This window comes from Pungitius pungitius, chromosome 1, assembly GCF_949316345.1.
Source record: "Pungitius pungitius chromosome 1, fPunPun2.1, whole genome shotgun sequence".
Taxonomy (NCBI): Eukaryota; Metazoa; Chordata; class Actinopteri; order Perciformes; family Gasterosteidae; genus Pungitius; species Pungitius pungitius.
The window spans coordinates 3184847-3206209 of NC_084900.1; the positions used below are offsets into that span (position 1 = coordinate 3184847).

General features: G+C 43.0%; 2 long non-coding RNA genes and 2 pseudogenes across 2 annotated transcripts; all 4 read left to right on the forward strand.

The window, feature by feature from the left end:
- On the forward strand, positions 1-6897 carry LOC134124399 (uncharacterized). Its single transcript, XR_009955845.1, has 4 exons — positions 1-293; positions 631-668; positions 970-1052; positions 6125-6897. It is a non-coding gene; the product is annotated as an uncharacterized LOC134124399 (long non-coding RNA).
- Positions 6898-9256: 2359 nt separating this feature from the next.
- Positions 9257-11330, forward strand: LOC134126178 (uncharacterized; annotated as a pseudogene).
- A 2988-nt stretch (positions 11331-14318) lies between these two features.
- On the forward strand, positions 14319-15369 carry LOC134126311 (uncharacterized). The gene is made up of 3 exons (XR_009955877.1): positions 14319-14611; positions 14949-14986; positions 15288-15369. It is a non-coding gene; the product is annotated as an uncharacterized LOC134126311 (long non-coding RNA).
- Positions 15370-18938: 3569 nt separating this feature from the next.
- On the forward strand, positions 18939-21012 carry LOC134126385 (uncharacterized; annotated as a pseudogene).
- The last annotated feature ends 351 nt before the right edge of the window (positions 21013-21363 follow it).

The window sequence follows — 21363 nt, forward strand, 5'->3', positions numbered from 1 at the left end:
TAAGAGCTACACGCACGGGCTACGGAGGGGGAGAGCGCATGAGGAAGTTGTGTTGTTGTTGTGATGACGGAGTGGATGTAGCGGCCGGAGAATTGTCTGTACTGTAACTTTGTTACTCAGTGTTAGATTAATAAATCCTCAAAGAAAGTAAAGCGGACTTTTATTCACCAACCCCGGGACGAAGGGAATTAACCCCAAAGTTTACTTAGCCGACAGTACTTTGGCCCTGGAGCAGACAGCAACGCCTCCCCCTGCAAACTCCGACTACGGTCAGAGACGGACCGGCAGGAAAGGTGAACACAAGGCTAACAAAGTTAATTGTCAACATTAATGTGCCTGTCATGGTATGAGGCCAGACGTGAGTTGTGTTCTACATTCAAGAGGGTTTTTATTTAGCACTGAACAATAACAACCAGCATACGTCTTTTAGCTAAGCTAACTACGGTAGCTTCACGGGGATAAAAGACCCCTCTTCACTCTATCAGCGCCACTTTGTTTACGTTTCCGTGTGCCCTAAATAACTTGGCCCGATTGAATCACTTTATTTACACACTTTGAGTAGAACCGTGCTCGCAGCAGCTAACTTAACTACTTTGTTGTTTAACTTCATTGTCTATAATCTCCCCGCAGCGTGCAGCCGGGCGCAGCTAAATGACACGTAATGTATTGTGCGTCTTCAATGCTTTTCAATATGTTATATATTTATTGCCTTCACAATGAGCATGAATCTAACATTAAATGATATGATTAATATGCCCCTCATTCCAAAGAAATAATATACACACGTCAAGCTCATTATGGAGTTGAAACAACAAATTACTAAACTGTAAACAGTTAATATAAGAGAAAAAAATATTGTAATCAAGATAAATGTTTTCAAAACGTGTGATTAACTAGTTAATTGTCTATAATCTGTTGACAGCCATAATCGTATTCTGATAATACACGTTGGTGCTCAAATATTTTCAGATGGCCCGTGCAAAGTCATGCCACCAGTCTGAGGACATCACTGGGAATGGCACATGGGACACGTGGCTTTCAACTCCAGCGAGGTGGGAAAGCATTTCTTTATGTATATTTTGTTCTGTCTGCATAATTGTAAAACACAGACACCCAACTAATTCTCTCCTTCCCCGACTCGGACACTCAGGTGGCGGCACGGATCTCTGCATGTCTGACTGACATCTCCCAGTGGATGTCCGCCCATCACCTGAAGATCAACCCCGACAAGACTGAACTACTTTTCTTCCCTGGAAAAAACTCGCCCACTCAGGACCTGACCGTTAACTTTGGCGAACACCGTTAACATCAGGAGAATACCACCCCTTCTCACTCAGAAGGCGGCGCAGGTACTGATTCAGGCTCTTGTCATCTCTCGCCTCGACTACTGTAACTCTCTGCTGGCAGGTCTGCCTGCTACCGCCATTCGACCACTGCAGCTCATCCAGAATGCAGCAGCTCGACTGGTCTTCAACCTTCTGAAATACTCCCACACCACACCGCTTCTCCCTTCACTTCATTGGTTACCAGTGGCTGCCCGCATCCAGTTCAAAGCATTGGTACTGACGGACCACGCTGTGAATGGATCGGGACCAGTCTACATCCGGGACATGGTGAAACCCTGCATCCCAACCCACGCACTCCGATCTGCATCTGGCAAGCTGCTTGTTCCTCCCTCACTGAGAGAAAAGCACTCGACGAGATGGCGACTCTTTGCTGTCCTGCTCCCAGATGGTGGAATGAGCTCTCTGATGACATCAGGACCGCAGAGAGCCTCTCCATCTTCCGTCGAAAACTCAAGACACACCTTTTTAGACTCTACCTTGACCAAAACACTAGCAAACCTTAGCACTAACAAATGGTAGCACTTAAATTGTACTTATAATGCCACTTATCTTTAACATGTTTTGGGCGGTGATTTATTCAGTCATGTTTAGTCATATTTTGTTTTTTTTACTTGTCAATATGGTTTGGCACATGCCGAGTTAATCAATACACATTCTAAAGTGCAACGTCCATATGTGAATAAGAGTTGTATACGTTTATCATAGTCAATATGGTATGGAAATATCCCTTATGTAGTTGGTCAATAGGAACTATAGTAGGCAGAAATAACAGCTAAGGTAATTACAGGTGGATATTTCTGGGAATTAACCTTGATTGAGACTGCATCTATGATATCTAAGATATACAGGACAAGAAAAATGCACTGGATGTGTATATGTGTTGAATCAATTATACAGACGCAAACTGGAGAACGAGACAAGTGTTGCTGTGATACTTATTGTGGTCATCGTGCCCGAGACCCGTAACAATTACTCCGCAGGTCTTTTGCAGCGGGGCAACAGCCCGGCGTCGGTGGATTCCGTTCGCGAGGCCGCAGATTCAGGTTTGAATGGCAGCCCCGAGAGTGATTCGTTTAGTCTCTTTAGTCTTTTTTGACCCGCGAGCCCGGCCGACCGCCGCCCCACCCCGACGCGCGAGAATAGGCGAAGGCCCGTTCATCGCTGCTTGCAGCTTTAATTAGGGCCTGAGCCGACTGCAAGTCGGGCGAAAGCCCTATTGAAATTGCAAGAATTTTTCTTTTTCTTTTTCTTATTATTTCGCCACTTCGAACGCACTTTTGGGGACTTTATCATGTTCAAAAACTCTTGAATTTTTGCACGCGCATCAGAAGTGCGCAAAATTGACGTATGATTCGGGTCCCGCAATTAGAGGAGAGAAAAAAGAACTCTCTAGCGCCCCCCAAAGTGGCCGCAATGTTAATTTTTTTTTTTACTTTTACCGATCGACTTGGAACCTTTTCACACAGGTTCTCTTGGATGTGCTGTACACAAAAAAAATTATGGTGTGCAAATGCGCCTACCGTTTTATGGCCGCCATTTTGAATTTTGTGAAAAACACGTTTTTGCGAACTCCTCCCAGACGCTTGGTCTGATTCTTACGAAATCTTCGGCAAAATGATCGTTGGCTCGATGCGATCAAAAGTTATTGAAAGAATGTTGATATCTCATTTTTCAATAAAGTTATGGACCAATGAAGTTTGTAGGTTTGTGTCCTGAAAGTTCAAAGGCCTATAACTTTTTTTTTTCCAACCCCCATTTTCACCAAATTTTGAGGACATGTTCACATTGAGTCCTAGAACATCCCCAAATTTTCCCAGAATATTTGAACATTAGGGGGCGCTGTGGTGATTCTGTGTATTTTTGGCAATTTCCTTCAATTTTTGCATTTACAAACGAACGAACTCCTCCGAGAGTTTAAATCCGATCCATTTCAAAATTTGGCAACTGGTTCCTGACACCCTTGGGGTCAAAAGTTATTAAAATCAAGAGTTTTCATAAAACTACCTGGGCGTGAGCTTGCGTGCAGTTTGGACAATTTTGGAAGATTTTTTTCCAAAATGTAAAATGGTATAACTCCAAGGAACATTGATATTTCTGGCTATAAATGTATATTCATGATGCTTGTGTAGGCCTTTAAGTAATGCCATGCAGTGATTTTCGAAAAAGTATAGCGCCACCTATTGGCTTAGGTCAATGCAAAGTTTCTACATTTACATGTCCATTTCCTAGCCCTTTAATCTGATCAACTTCAAATCTGGGAATATAAGACGTAAGACTGTGACGATGGCTCACAGTGAGAATTGGGAGTTTTGGACCAACTTTGTGGCTGTGACGACGCTATCTCCGCATGAAAGTTCAAGCACATCTTCTGAGCCTCGGCACACTCCAAAACTCTTGAAAACCTCTGTGAGTATTCTACGTCATGACCTTTACAGACCTGATGTGCAGTTTTGGATCAAAAGTGAAAAATTGCCTCCATTGCGCCCCCTGGAAGATTTTGACGAAGCCCCGCCCGCACCCTGTTTGACCGACAAGTCCGCTGATTTTTTACCAAATGTATTAAAGGGAGACTTAAAAAAGTCTCTGAGGAATTTTCTCTATAACAAACAGGAAGGCAGTTATAATTTTTTTAGTGTGAATATTACCTGTATTTTTGGCGGAGAGTGACCAATCCTATATGAGTGAGTTTTCGAATTCTCAATTCCATCTGAAAGAATAGCTCAGTGAGTAAGGTGTTGGCCCCCCGATGCTATGGTCGTGGGATCGACTCCTGACGAAATCATTTTTTTTCCCTCCTCTTTTTAAACGCGTGTCGTCTGATCTAACGAACAAAATGATTCAGTTTACGCTCCTTGCTGATGTGTTTGACTTAAATAACTACACTTAAGAGCAGGTTTGTGAAAATCGTTTCAGTTTAAGGACAGAAGCTGCTCCGTGGCACATGAACAGAATCAAACAGCAGACTGAGGCACTCAGCTGGCGGACCGGGCAGCTGGTTGCGAGTAACGACACATCTAACCTGGACAAATAACACGGACAGTTCAATATATTTACATCTGGATTTAAATAGACGTATTCTGCAACATACGTCATGGTGATGTTACTAGAGAAAATGGTGCGGCCCCTTTAAGAGCTACACGCACGGGCTACGGAGGGGGAGAGTGCATGAGGAAGTTGTGTTGTTGTTGTGATGACGGAGTGGATGTAGCGGCCGGAGAATTGTCTGTACTGTAACTGTGTTACTCAGTGTTAGATTAATAAATCCTCAAAGAAAGTAAAGCGGACTTTTATTCACCAACCCCGGGACGAAGGGAATTAACCCCAAAGTTTACTTAGCCGACAGTACTTTGGCCCTGGAGCAGACAGCAACGCCTCCCCCTGCAAACTCCGACTACGGTCAGAGACGGACCGGCAGGAAAGGTGAACACAAGGCTAACGAAGTTAATTGTCAACATTAATGTGCCTGTCATGGTATGAGGCCAGACGTGAGTTGTGTTCTACATTCAAGAGGGTTTTTATTTAGCACTGAACAATAACAACCAGCATACGTCTTTTAGCTAAGCTAACTACGGTAGCTTCACGGGGATAAAAGACCCCTCTTCACTCTATCAGCGCCACTTTGTTTACGTTTCCGTGTGCCCTAAATAACTTGGCCCGATTGAATCACTTTATTTACACACTTTGAGTAGAACCGTGCTCGCAGCAGCTAACTTAACTACTTTGTTGTTTAACTTCATTGTCTATAATCTGCCCGCAGCGTGCAGCCGGGCGCAGCTAAATGACACGTAATGTATTGTGCGTCTTCAATGCTTTTCAATATGTTATATATTTATTGCCTTCACAATGAGCATGAATCTAACATTAAATGATATGATTAATATGCCCCTTATAGCGGCTTTTACACAATAAACAATATCCAAAAAGCCGCAGCAGGCTAAGACATGAGGGGATCATACTAATGACGCGTCGCACTGAAGTATTTTGATGTGTCCGTTTCACCGAGAAGTAACATACGCAAATCGCTTACTTTACCAGATGCATTTTATTGGTCAAGTGAGTATCAAAGCACATGAAACTCCATTGAAGTGACGATGACATTGACGATGGTGATAACAATGACGCTGACGGTCAAAAGAAAGTTTTTCCCCATGCTCACCCTGCAGCCATGCTCCAAACAACCACACCCCACAGGTGAACAGACACACACTAATATACACACACACACACCACACCCCCTTACGGTGTCGTGGATACAAATGACGTCACACCACACGCACACATACAAACAATGTAGAAGGAAAGAATAATCAAAACGATGTATGGCTCCTACACCCCTCATTCCAAAGAAATAATATACACACGTCAAGCTCATTATGGAGTTGAAACGACAATTTACTAAACTGTAAACAGTTAATATAAGAGAAAAAAATATTGTAATCAAGATAAATGTTTTCAAAACGTGTGATTAACTAGTCAATTGTCTATAATCTGTTGACAGCCATAATCGTATTCTGATAATACACGTTGGTGCTCAAATATTTTCAGATGGCCTGTGCAAAGTCATGCCACCAGTCTGAGGACATCACTGGGAATGGCACATGGGACACGTGGCTTTCAACTCCAGCTAGGTGGGAAAGCATTTCTTTATGTATATTTTGTTCTGTCTGCATAATTGTAAAAGACTTCTTCCCGCATTCGTACAACAGCATTCCATATCGTGTGACTGTCGATGGATGTAATAATTTGGCCTTCTTTTTTTCTTCCACCACACGGCACAGGTGGGCTTCACCGCGGGCAATCGTGGCAAAGACCCAAGTCGACTGGACCACAGCGGAAAATGATCCTTCCAGAGAAGAAGTTATTTACTTCTACAACGAATGGAAGAGTTACAACTTCCAGATGACAGCTCGCCGCTCATCCTTCTGGGCAACTTGAACATCCGACAGAACTTATGTGACCCTACTGCGTTTATTTTCTCCTTTAGCTCTCATTTAAGTATTAAAATTCGCTGTATTTTTGCAAGAGAGGCACCAATCCTATTTGAGTGACGTTTCGATTGTGAAATTGTATTGGACCATATAGGTCATCTGCAGAGCGTTGGCCCCTGGCGCAGTAAACCAGGGTTTGATTCTTGGCATGCACAAGACTCCTCATGTGACTTAAAATGAATCCAGAATGCAATATTTGTTCAGTATGCAAGGGCAGTGATTTATTTAGTCATGTTTGGTCATGTTTTGGTTTTTTTACATGACAATATGGTTTGGTACATGCTGAGTTAATGAATATACATTCTAAAGTGCAATGTCCATATGTGAATAAGAGTTGTATACGTTTATCATAGTCAACATGGTGTGGAAATATCCCTTATGTAGTTGGTCAATGGGAACTATAGTAGGCCGTAATAACAGCTAAGGTAATTACAGGTGGATATTTCTGTGAATTAACCTTAAATGAGACTGCATCTATGATATCTAAGATATACAGGACAAGACAAATGCACTGGATGTGTATATGTGTTGAATCAATTATACAGACGCAAACTGGAGAACGAGACAAGTGTTGCTGTGATACTTATTGTGGTCATCGTGCCCGAGACCCGTAACAATTACTCCGCAGGTCTTTTGCAGCGGGGCAACAGCCCGGCGTCGGTGGATTCCGTTCGCGAGGCCGCAGATTTAGGTTTGAATGGCAGCCCCGACAGTGATTTGTTTAGTCTCTTTAGTCTTTTTTGACCCGCGAGCCCGGCCGACCGCCGCCCCACCCCGACGTGCGAGAATAGGCGAAGGCCCGTTCATCGCTGCTTGCAGCTTTAATTAGGGCCTGAGCCGACTGCAAGTCGGGCGAAAGCCCTATTGAAATTGCAAGAATTTTTCTTTTTCTTTTTCTTATTATTTCGCCACTTCGAACTCACTTTTGGGGACTTTATCATGTTCAAAAACTCTTGAATTTTTGCACGCGCATCAGAAGTGCGCAAAATTGACGTATGATTCGGGTCCCGCAATTAGAGGAGAGAAAAAAGAACTCTCTAGCGCCCCCCAAAGTGGCCGCAATGTTAATTTTTTTTTTTACTTTTACCGATCGACTTGGAACCTTTTCACACAGGTTCTCTTGGATGTGCTGTACACAAAAAAAATTATGATATGCAAATGCGCCTACCGTTTTATGGCCGCCATTTTGAATTTTGTGAAAAACACGTTTTTGCGAACTCCTCCCAGACGCTTGGTCCGATTCTTACGAAATCTTCGGCAAAATGATCGTTGGCTCGATGCGATCAAAAGTTATTGAAAGAATGTTGATATCTCATTTTTCAATAAAGTTATGGACCAATGAAGTTTGTAGGTTTGTGTCCTGAAAGTTCAAAGGCCTATAACTTTTTTTTTTCCAACCCCCATTTTCACCAAATTTTGAGGACATGTTCACAATGAGTCCTAGAACATCCCCAAATTTTCCCAGAATATTTGAACATTAGGGGGCGCTGTGGTGATTCTGTGTATTTTTGGCCATTTCCTTCAATTTTTGCATTTACAAACGAACGAACTCCTCCGAGAGTTTAAATCCGATCCATTTCAAAATTTGGCAACTGGTTCCTGACACCCTTGGGGTCAAAAGTTATTAAAATCAAGAGTTTTCATAAAACTACCTGGGCGTGAGCTTGCGTGCAGTTTGGACAATTTTGGAAGATTTTTTTCCAAAATGTAAAATGGTATAACTCCAAGGAACATTGATATTTCTGGCTATAAATGTATATTCATGATGCTTGTGTAGGCCTTTAAGTAATGCCATGCAGTGATTTTCGAAAAAGTATAGCGCCACCTATTGGCTTAGGTCAATGCAAAGTTTCTACATTTAGATGTCCATTTCCTAGCCCTTTAATCTGATCAACTTCAAATCTGGGAATATAAGACGTAAAACTGTGACGATGGCTTACAGTGAGAATTGGGAGTTTTGGACCAACTTTGTGGCTGTGACGTCGCCATATTCGCATGAAAGTTCAAGCACATCTTCTGAGCCTCGGCACACTCCAAAACTCTTGAAAACCTCTGTGAGTATCCTACGTGATGACCTTTACAGACCTGATGTGCAGTTTTGGATCAAAAGTGAAAAATTGCCTCCATTGCGCCCCCTGGAAGATTTTGACGAAGCCCCGCCCGCACCCTGTTTGACCGACAAGTCCGCTGATTTTTTACCAAATGTATTAAAGGGAGACTTAAAAAAGTCTCTGAGGAATTTTCTCTAAAACAAACAGGAAGGCAGTTATAATTTTTTTAGTGTGAATATTACCTCAATTTTTGGCGGAGAGTGACCAATCCTATTTCAGTGACTTTTCGAATTCTCACATCCATCTGGAAGAATAGCTCAGTGACTAAGGTGTTGGCCCCCCGATGCAATGGTCGTGAGATCGACTCCCGACAAAATCATACTTTTTTTTTTTTTCTTCTTTTTTTAAACGTGTGTCCGGCTGATCTAACGGACAAAATGATTCAGTTTACTCTCCTTGCTGAGGTTATTAAATAACTGTACACGTTAGAGCAGCTGTGTCACACTCGTTTCAGCCACATACGGCTGCTGGGCACAGCTGCCGTATGTGTGGAGCTGGCGTTGCAGCCCGGTACGGTCTGGACGGTGCAGCCGTTCGCCAGCGTGTCGCGAGTTTGACACATCTAACCTAGAAAAATAACACGGACAGTTCAATATATTTACATCTGAATTTAAATACACGTATTCTGCCACATACGGGTGGAGATGCAAACACGTTTTGGGATTTTACTAGATGTTACGGGGAACTGTTACGTTAAAGAACTCAATTACCCAGCAGTCTTTGTTGACGGACATGCGCAGAGTAGAGGGCGGCTCGTAGTGTCGCGTGAGTTAACGCTGTTATCGCGAGAGGTCGCCATTGAAGCCCCGGCGTTGAACAGCTGCAGCTCGTATCAAGTCCGTATTTTATATTTTAAACTGCTAGCTACACACCTATGCTTAAATCCAAACGGACTAAACCAAGTGGAAACGCTTTGGTAGGTGAGTGATGACTTTTTCCTTGTGCGTTCTTCAGTCTTACCCACTTAAATAGCGGGGATACTGTAAACATGCTAACACTAATTCGGTGCTATTAGCTGCTTAAGGGACGTCCCGTCACAAACATCTCTTTTTTTCCGCGTCTCCGGCTGATCTAACGAACAAAGTGGTTCAGATTACTCTATTTGCTGAGGTTATTGACTTAAATAACTACACTTTAGAGCAGATTTGTCACACTAATTTGAGTTTACTGCCGGCTGTGGCTGCTGTGCACTATTTAGCACAGCCCAGGGCAGCCTATGCTATGCTTGAAGAACATCAACTAGCATACGTATTTTGTTCCTGTAAAGCTAACTACGGTAGCTTCACGGGAATAAAAGACCCCTCTTCACGCTATTAGCGCCACTTTGTTTACGTTTCCGTGTGCCCTAAATAACTTGGCCCGATTGAATCACTTTATTTACACACTACTACTCGCAGCAGCTAACTAACTACTTTGTTGTTTAAAAGCGTCAGCTAAATGACACGTAATGTAATGTGCGTCTTCAATGCTTTTCAATGTTATATATTTATTTCCTTCACAATGAGCATGAATCTAACATTAAATGATATGATTAATATGCCCCTCATTCCAATGAAATAATATACACACGTCAAGCTCATTATGGAGTTGAAACAACAAATTACTAAACTGTAAACAGTTAATATAAGAGAAAAAAATATTGTTATCAAGATAAATGTTTTACAAAATGTGTGATTAACTAGTTAATTGTCTATAATCTGTTGACAGCCCTAATCGTATTCTGATAATACATGTTGGTGCTCAAATACTTTCAGATGCCACGTGCAAAGTCATGCCACCATCAATGGGAATGGCACATTGGACACGTGGCTTTCAACTCCAGCGAGGTGGGAAAGCATTTCTTTATGTATATTTTGTTCTGTCTGCATAATTGTAAAACACAGACACCCAACTAATTCTCTCCTTCCCCGACTCGGACACTCAGGTGGCGGCACGGATCTCTGCATGTCTGACTGACATCTCCCAGTGGATGTCCGCCCATCACCTGAAGATCAACCCCGACAAGACTGAACTACTTCTCTTCCCTGGAAAAAACTCGCCCACTCAGGACCTGACTGTTAACTTTGGCGAACACCGTTAACATCAGGAGAATACGACCCCTTCTCACTCAGAAGGCGGCGCAGGTACAGATTCAGGCTCTTGTCATCTCTCGCCTCGACTACTGTAACTCTCTGCTGGCGGGTCTCCCTGCTACCGCCATACGACCACTGCAGCTCATCCAGAATGCAGCAGCTCGACTGGTCTTCAACCTTCTGAAATACTCCCACACCACACCGCTTCTCCGTTCTCTTCATTGGTTACTAGTGGCTCCCCGCATCCAGTTCAAAGCATTGGTACTGACGTACCACGCTGTGAATGGATCGGGACCAGTCTACATCCGGGACATGGTTAAACCCTACATCCCAACCCAGACACTCCGATCTGCATCTGCCACGCTGCTTGTTCCTCCCTCACTGAGAGAAAAGCACTCGACGAGATCGCGACTCTTTGCTGTCCTGGCTCCCAGATGGTGGAACGAGCTCTCTGATGACATCAGGACTGCAGAGAGCCTCTCCATCTTCCGTCGAAAACTCAAGACACACCTTTTTAGACTCTACCTTGACTAAAACACTAGCAAACCGTAGCACTAACAAATGGTAGCACTTAAATTGTACTTATAATGCCACTTATCTTTAACATGTTTTGAAACTGCTTAGTTAATGAAAAATGTACTTTCTTGTTACTTGTTCTTCTGAGTTTGTATCTCTATGTGGAAATGCACTTATTGTACGTCGCTTTGGATAAAAGCGTCAGCTAAATGACATGTAATGTAAAAGCCTTCTTCCTGTGTTCTTACAACAGCATTCCATTACATATCGATGTAATAATTTGGCCTTCTTTTTTTCTTCCAGCACACGGCACAGGTTGGCGTCACAATCATGGCAAAGTTGACTGGACCACAGCGGAAAATTATCCTTCCAGAGAAGAAGTTATTTACTTCTACAACGAATGGAAGAGTTACAACTTCCAGATGACAGCTCTCCGCTCATCCTTCTGGGCAACTTGAACATCCGACAGAACTTATGTGACCTACTGCGTTTATTTTCTCCTTTAGCTCTCATTTAAGTATTAAAATTCGCTGTATTTTTGCAAGAGAGGCACCAATCCTATTTGAGTGACGTTTCGAATGTGAAATTGTATTGGACCATATAGGTCATCTGCAGAGCGTTGGCCCCTGGCGCAGTAAACCAGGGTTTGATTCTTGGCATGCACAAGACTCCTCATGTGACTTAAAATGAATCCAGAATGCAATATTTGTTCAGTATGCAAGGGCAGTGATTTATTTAGTCATGTTTGGTCATGTTTTGGTTTTTTTACATGACAATATGGTTTGGTACATGCTGAGTTAATGAATATACATTCTAAATTGCAATGTCCATATGTGAATAAGAGTTGTATACGTTTATCATAGTCAACATGGTGTGGAAATATCCCTTATGTAGTTGGTCAATGGGAACTATAGTAGGCCGTAATAACAGCTAAGGTAATTACAGGTGGATATTTCTGGGAATTAACCTTAAATGAGACTGCATTTATGATATCTAAGATATACAGGACAAGAAAAATGCACTGGATGTGTATATGTGTTGAATCAATTATACAGACGCAAACTGGAGAACGAGACAAGTGTTGCTGTGATACTTATTGTGGTCATCGTGCCCGAGACCCGTAACAATTACTCCGCAGGTCTTTTGCAGCGGGGCAACAGCCCGGCGTCGGTGGATTCCGTTCGCGAGGCCGCAGATTCGGGTTTGAATGGCAGCCCCGAGAATGATTTGTTTAGTCTCTTTAGTCTTTTTTGACCCGCGAGCCCGGCCGACCGCCGCCCCACCCCGACGTGCGAGAATAGGCGAAGGCCCGTTCATCGCTGCTTGCAGCTTTAATTAGGGCCTGAGCCGACTGCAAGTCGGGCGAAAGCCCTATTGAAATTGCAAGAATTTTTCTTTTTCTTTTTCTTATTATTTCGCCACTTCGAACGCACTTTTGGGGACTTTATCATGTTCAAAAACTCTTGAATTTTTGCACGCGCATCAGAAGTGCGCAAAATTGACGTATGATTTGGGTCCCGCAATTAGAGGAGAGAAAAAAGAACTCTCTAGCGCCCCCCAAAGTGGCCGCAATGTTAATTTTTTTGTTTTCTTTTACCGATCGACTTGGAACCTTTTCACACAGGTTCTCTTGGATGTGCTGTACACAAAAAAAATTATGGTATGCAAATGCGCCTACCGTTTTATGGCCGCCATTTTGAATTTTGTGAAAAACACGTTTTTGCGAACTCCTCCCAGACGCTTGGTCCGATTCTTACGAAATCTTCGGCAAAATGATCGTTGGCTCGATGCGATCAAAAGTTATTGAAAGAATGTTGATATCTCATTTTTCAATAAAGTTATGGACCAATGAAGTTTGTAGGTTTGTGTCCTGAAAGTTCAAAGGCCTATAACTTTTTTTTTTCCAACCCCCATTTTCACCAAATTTTGAGGACATGTTCACATTGAGTCCTAGAACATCCCCAAATTTTCCCAGAATATTTGAACATTAGGGGGCGCTGTGGTGATTCTGTGTATTTTTGGCAATTTCCTTCAATTTTTGCATTTACAAACGAACGAACTCCTCCGAGAGTTTAAATCCGATCCATTTCAAAATTTGGCAACTGGTTCCTGACACCCTTGGGGTCAAAAGTTATTAAAATCAAGAGTTTTCATAAAACTACCTGGGCGTGAGCTTGCGTGCAGTTTGGACAATTTTGGAAGATTTTTTTCCAAAATGTAAAATGGTATAACTCCAAGGAACATTGATATTTCTGGCTATAAATGTATATTCATGATGCTTGTGTAGGCCTTTAAGTAATGCCATGCAGTGATTTTCGAAAAAGTATAGCGCCACCTATTGGCTTAGGTCAATGCAAAGTTTCTACATTTACATGTCCATTTCCTAGCCCTTTAATCTCATCAACTTCAAATCTGGGAATATAAGACGTAAGACTGTGACGATGGCTCACAGTGAGAATTGGGAGTTTTGGACCAACTTTGTGGCTGTGACGTCGCCATATTCGCATGAAAGTTCAAGCACATCTTCTGAGCCTCGGCACACTCCAAAACTCTTGAAAACCTCTGTGAGTATCCTACGTGATGACCTTTACAGACCTGATGTGCAGTTTTGGATCAAAAGTGAACAATTGCCTCCATTGCGCCCCCTGGAAGATTTTGACGAAGCCCCGCCCGCATCCTGTTTGACCGACAAGTCCGCTGATTTTTTACCAAATGTATTAAAGGGAGACTTAAAAAAGTCTCTGAGGAATTTTCTCTAAAACAAACAGGAAGGCAGTTATAATTTTTTTAGTGTGAATATTTCCTGTATTTTTGGCGGAGAGTGACCAATCCTATTTCAGTGAGTTTTCGAATTCTCAAATCCATCTGAAAGAATAGCTCAGTGAGTAAGGTGTTGGCCCCCCGATGCTATGGTCGTGGGATCGACTCCCGACGAAATTATTTTTTTTTCCTCCTCTTTTTAAACGCGTGTCGTCTGATCTAACGAACAAAATGATTCAGTTTACGCTCCTTGCTGATGTGTTTGACTTAAACAACTACACTTAAGAGCAGGTTTGTGAAAATCGTTTCAGTTTAAGGACAGAAGCTGCTCCGTGGCACATGAACAGAATGAAACAGCAGACTGAGGCACTCAGCTGGCGGACCGGGCAGCTGGTTGCGAGTTACGACACATCTAACCTGGACAAATAACACGGACAGTTCAATATATTTACATCTGGATTTAAATAGACGTATTCTGCAACATACGTCATGGTGATGTTACTAGAGAAAATGGTGCGGCCCCTTTAAGAGCTACACGCACGGGCTACGGAGGGGGAGAGCGCATGAGGAAGTTGTGTTGTTGTTGTGATGACGGAGTGGATGTAGCGGCCGGAGAATTGTCTGTACTGTAACTTTGTTACTCAGTGTTAGATTAATAAATCCTCAAAGAAAGTAAAGCGGACTTTTATTCACCAACCCCGGGACGAAGGGAATTAACCCCAAAGTTTACTTAGCCGACAGTACTTTGGCCCTGGAGCAGACAGCAACGCCTCCCCCTGCAAACTCCGACTACGGTCAGAGACGGACCGGCAGGAAAGGTGAACACAAGGCTAACGAAGTTAATTGTCAACATTAATGTGCCTGTCATGGTATGAGGCCAGACGTGAGTTGTGTTCTACATTCAAGAGGGTTTTTATTTAGCACTGAACAATAACAACCAGCATACGTCTTTTAGCTAAGCTAACTACGGTAGCTTCACGGGGATAAAAGACCCCTCTTCACTCTATCAGCGCCACTTTGTTTACGTTTCCGTGTGCCCTAAATAACTTGGCCCGATTGAATCACTTTATTTACACACTTTGAGTAGAACCGTGCTCGCAGCAGCTAACTTAACTACTTTGTTGTTTAACTTCATTGTCTATAATCTCCCCGCAGCGTGCAGCCGGGCGCAGCTAAATGACACGTAATGTATTGTGCGTCTTCAATGCTTTTCAATATGTTATATATTTATTGCCTTCACAATGAGCATGAATCTAACATTAAATGATATGATTAATATGCCCCTCATTCCAAAGAAATAATATACACACGTCAAGCTCATTATGGAGTTGAAACAACAAATTACTAAACTGTAAACAGTTAATATAAGAGAAAAAAATATTGTAATCAAGATAAATGTTTTCAAAACGTGTGATTAACTAGTTAATTGTCTATAATCTGTTGACAGCCATAATCGTATTCTGATAATACACGTTGGTGCTCAAATATTTTCAGATGGCCCGTGCAAAGTCATGCCACCAGTCTGAGGACATCACTGGGAATGGCACATGGGACACGTGGCTTTCAACTCCAGCGAGGTGGGAAAGCATTTCTTTATGTATATTTTGTTCTGTCTGCATAATTGTAAAACACAGACACCCAACTAATTCTCTCCTTCCCCGACTCGGACACTCAGGTGGCGGCACGGATCTCTGCATGTCTGACTGACATCTCCCAGTGGATGTCCGCCCATCACCTGAAGATCAACCCCGACAAGACTGAACTACTTTTCTTCCCTGGAAAAAACTCGCCCACTCAGGACCTGACCGTTAACTTTGGCGAACACCGTTAACATCAGGAGAATACCACCCCTTCTCACTCAGAAGGCGGCGCAGGTACTGATTCAGGCTCTTGTCATCTCTCGCCTCGACTACTGTAACTCTCTGCTGGCAGGTCTGCCTGCTACCGCCATTCGACCACTGCAGCTCATCCAGAATGCAGCAGCTCGACTGGTCTTCAACCTTCTGAAATACTCCCACACCACACCGCTTCTCCCTTCACTTCATTGGTTACCAGTGGCTGCCCGCATCCAGTTCAAAGCATTGGTACTGACGGACCACGCTGTGAATGGATCGGGACCAGTCTACATCCGGGACATGGTGAAACCCTGCATCCCAACCCACGCACTCCGATCTGCATCTGGCAAGCTGCTTGTTCCTCCCTCACTGAGAGAAAAGCACTCGACGAGATGGCGACTCTTTGCTGTCCTGCTCCCAGATGGTGGAATGAGCTCTCTGATGACATCAGGACCGCAGAGAGCCTCTCCATCTTCCGTCGAAAACTCAAGACACACCTTTTTAGACTCTACCTTGACCAAAACACTAGCAAACCTTAGCACTAACAAATGGTAGCACTTAAATTGTACTTATAATGCCACTTATCTTTAACATGTTTTGGGCGGTGATTTATTCAGTCATGTTTAGTCATATTTTGTTTTTTTTACTTGTCAATATGGTTTGGCACATGCCGAGTTAATCAATACACATTCTAAAGTGCAACGTCCATATGTGAATAAGAGTTGTATACGTTTATCATAGTCAATATGGTATGGAAATATCCCTTATGTAGTTGGTCAATAGGAACTATAGTAGGCAGAAATAACAGCTAAGGTAATTACAGGTGGATATTTCTGGGAATTAACCTTGATTGAGACTGCATCTATGATATCTAAGATATACAGGACAAGAAAAATGCACTGGATGTGTATATGTGTTGAATCAATTATACAGACGCAAACTGGAGAACGAGACAAGTGTTGCTGTGATACTTATTGTGGTCATCGTGCCCGAGACCCGTAACAATTACTCCGCAGGTCTTTTGCAGCGGGGCAACAGCCCGGCGTCGGTGGATTCCGTTCGCGAGGCCGCAGATTCAGGTTTGAATGGCAGCCCCGAGAGTGATTCGTTTAGTCTCTTTAGTCTTTTTTGACCCGCGAGCCCGGCCGACCGCCGCCCCACCCCGACGCGCGAGAATAGGCGAAGGCCCGTTCATCGCTGCTTGCAGCTTTAATTAGGGCCTGAGCCGACTGCAAGTCGGGCGAAAGCCCTATTGAAATTGCAAGAATTTTTCTTTTTCTTTTTCTTATTATTTCGCCACTTCGAACTCACTTTTGGGGACTTTATCATGTTCAAAAACTCTTGAATTTTTGCACGCGCATCAGAAGTGCGCAAAATTGACGTATGATTCGGGTCCCGCAATTAGAGGAGAGAAAAAAGAACTCTCTAGCGCCCCCCAAAGTGGCCGCAATGTTAATTTTTTTTTTTACTTTTACCGATCGACTTGGAACCTTTTCACACAGGTTCTCTTGGATGTGCTGTACACAAAAAAAATTATGATATGCAAATGCGCCTACCGTTTTATGGCCGCCATTTTGAATTTTGTGAAAAACACGTTTTTGCGAACTCCTCCCAGACGCTTGGTCCGATTCTTACGAAATCTTCGGCAAAATGATCGTTGGCTCGATGCGATCAAAAGTTATTGAAAGAATGTTGATATCTCATTTTTCAATAAAGTTATGGACCAATGAAGTTTGTAGGTTTGTGTCCTGAAAGTTCAAAGGCCTATAACTTTTTTTTTTCCAACCCCCATTTTCACCAAATTTTGAGGACATGTTCACAATGAGTCCTAGAACATCCCCAAATTTTCCCAGAATATTTGAACATTAGGGGGCGCTGTGGTGATTCTGTGTATTTTTGGCCATTTCCTTCAATTTTTGCATTTACAAACGAACGAACTCCTCCGAGAGTTTAAATCCGATCCATTTCAAAATTTGGCAACTGGTTCCTGACACCCTTGGGGTCAAAAGTTATTAAAATCAAGAGTTTTCATAAAACTACCTGGGCGTGAGCTTGCGTGCAGTTTGGACAATTTTGGAAGATTTTTTTCCAAAATGTAAAATGGTATAACTCCAAGGAACATTGATATTTCTGGCTATAAATGTATATTCATGATGCTTGTGTAGGCCTTTAAGTAATGCCATGCAGTGATTTTCGAAAAAGTATAGCGCCACCTATTGGCTTAGGTCAATGCAAAGTTTCTACATTTACATGTCCATTTCCTAGCCCTTTAATCTGATCAACTTCAAATCTGGGAATATAAGACGTAAAACTGTGACGATGGCTTACAGTGAGAATTGGGAGTTTTGGACCAACTTTGTGGCTGTGACGTCGCCATATTCGCATGAAAGTTCAAGCACATCTTCTGAGCCTCGGCACACTCCAAAACTCTTGAAAACCTCTGTGAGTATCCTACGTGATGACCTTTACAGACCTGATGTGCAGTTTTGGATCAAAAGTGAAAAATTGCCTCCATTGCGCCCCCTGGAAGATTTTGACGAAGCCCCGCCCGCACCCTGTTTGACCGACAAGTCCGCTGATTTTTTACCAAATGTATTAAAGGGAGACTTAAAAAAGTCTCTGAGGAATTTTCTCTAAAACAAACAGGAAGGCAGTTATAATTTTTTTAGTGTGAATATTACCTCAATTTTTGGCGGAGAGTGACCAATCCTATTTCAGTGACTTTTCGAATTCTCACATCCATCTGGAAGAATAGCTCAGTGACTAAGGTGTTGGCCCCCCGATGCAATGGTCGTGAGATCGACTCCCGACAAAATCATACTTTTTTTTTTTTTCTTCTTTTTTTAAACGTGTGTCCGGCTGATCTAACGGACAAAATGATTCAGTTTACTCTCCTTGCTGAGGTTATTAAATAACTGTACACGTTAGAGCAGCTGTGTCACACTCGTTTCAGCCACATACGGCTGCTGGGCACAGCTGCCGTATGTGTGGAGCTGGCGTTGCAGCCCGGTACGGTCTGGACGGTGCAGCCGTTCGCCAGCGTGTCGCGAGTTTGACACATCTAACCTAGAAAAATAACACGGACAGTTCAATATATTTACATCTGAATTTAAATACACGTATTCTGCCACATACGGGTGGAGATGCAAACACGTTTTGGGATTTTACTAGATGTTACGGGGAACTGTTACGTTAAAGAACTCAATTACCCAGCAGTCTTTGTTGACGGACATGCGCAGAGTAGAGGGCGGCTCGTAGTGTCGCGTGAGTTAACGCTGTTATCGCGAGAGGTCGCCATTGAAGCCCCGGCGTTGAACAGCTGCAGCTCGTATCAAGTCCGTATTTTATATTTTAAACTGCTAGCTACACACCTATGCTTAAATCCAAACGGACTAAACCAAGTGGAAACGCTTTGGTAGGTGAGTGATGACTTTTTCCTTGTGCGTTCTTCAGTCTTACCCACTTAAATAGCGGGGATACTGTAAACATGCTAACACTAATTCGGTGCTATTAGCTGCTTAAGGGACGTCCCGTCACAAACATCTCTTTTTTTCCGCGTCTCCGGCTGATCTAACGAACAAAGTGGTTCAGATTACTCTATTTGCTGAGGTTATTGACTTAAATAACTACACTTTAGAGCAGATTTGTCACACTAATTTGAGTTTACTGCCGGCTGTGGCTGCTGTGCACTATTTAGCACAGCCCAGGGCAGCCTATGCTATGCTTGAAGAACATCAACTAGCATACGTATTTTGTTCCTGTAAAGCTAACTACGGTAGCTTCACGGGAATAAAAGACCCCTCTTCACGCTATTAGCGCCACTTTGTTTACGTTTCCGTGTGCCCTAAATAACTTGGCCCGATTGAATCACTTTATTTACACACTACTACTCGCAGCAGCTAACTAACTACTTTGTTGTTTAAAAGCGTCAGCTAAATGACACGTAATGTAATGTGCGTCTTCAATGCTTTTCAATGTTATATATTTATTTCCTTCACAATGAGCATGAATCTAACATTAAATGATATGATTAATATGCCCCTCATTCCAATGAAATAATATACACACGTCAAGCTCATTATGGAGTTGAAACAACAAATTACTAAACTGTAAACAGTTAATATAAGAGAAAAAAATATTGTTATCAAGATAAATGTTTTACAAAATGTGTGATTAACTAGTTAATTGTCTATAATCTGTTGACAGCCCTAATCGTATTCTGATAATACATGTTGGTGCTCAAATACTTTCAGATGCCACGTGCAAAGTCATGCCACCATCAATGGGAATGGCACATTGGACACGTGGCTTTCAACTCCAGCGAGGTGGGAAAGCATTTCTTTATGTATATTTTGTTCTGTCTGCATAATTGTAAAACACAGACACCCAACTAATTCTCTCCTTCCCCGACTCGGACACTCAGGTGGCGGCACGGATCTCTGCATGTCTGACTGACATCTCCCAGTGGATGTCCGCCCATCACCTGAAGATCAACCCCGACAAGACTGAACTACTTCTCTTCCCTGGAAAAAACTCGCCCACTCAGGACCTGACTGTTAACTTTGGCGAACACCGTTAACATCAGGAGAATACGACCCCTTCTCACTCAGAAGGCGGCGCAGGTACAGATTCAGGCTCTTGTCATCTCTCGCCTCGACTACTGTAACTCTCTGCTGGCGGGTCTCCCTGCTACCGCCATACGACCACTGCAGCTCATCCAGAATGCAGCAGCTCGACTGGTCTTCAACCTTCTGAAATACTCCCACACCACACCGCTTCTCCGTTCTCTTCATTGGTTACTAGTGGCTCCCCGCATCCAGTTCAAAGCATTGGTACTGACGTACCACGCTGTGAATGGATCGGGACCAGTCTACATCCGGGACATGGTTAAACCCTACATCCCAACCCAGACACTCCGATCTGCATCTGCCACGCTGCTTGTTCCTCCCTCACTGAGAGAAAAGCACTCGACGAGATCGCGACTCTTTGCTGTCCTGGCTCCCAGATGGTGGAACGAGCTCTCTGATGACATCAGGACTGCAGAGAGCCTCTCCATCTTCCGTCGAAAACTCAAGACACACCTTTTTAGACTCTACCTTGACTAAAACACTAGCAAACCGTAGCACTAACAAATGGTAGCACTTAAATTGTACTTATAATGCCACTTATCTTTAACATGTTTTGAAACTGCTTAGTTAATGAAAAATGTACTTTCTTGTTACTTGTTCTTCTGAGTTTGTATCTCTATGTGGAAATGCACTTATTGTACGTCGCTTTGGATAAAAGCGTCAGCTAAATGACATGTAATGTAAAAGCCTTCTTCCTGTGTTCTTACAACAGCATTCCATTACATATCGATGTAATAATTTGGCCTTCTTTTTTTCTTCCAGCACACGGCACAGGTTGGCGTCACAATCATGGCAAAGTTGACTGGACCACAGCGGAAAATTATCCTTCCAGAGAAGAAGTTATTTACTTCTACAACGAATGGAAGAGTTACAACTTCCAGATGACAGCTCTCCGCTCATCCTTCTGGGCAACTTGAACATCCGACAGAACTTATGTGACCTACTGCGTTTATTTTCTCCTTTAGCTCTCATTTAAGTATTAAAATTCGCTGTATTTTTGCAAGAGAGGCACCAATCCTATTTGAGTGACGTTTCGAATGTGAAATTGTATTGGACCATATAGGTCATCTGCAGAGCGTTGGCCCCTGGCGCAGTAAACCAGGGTTT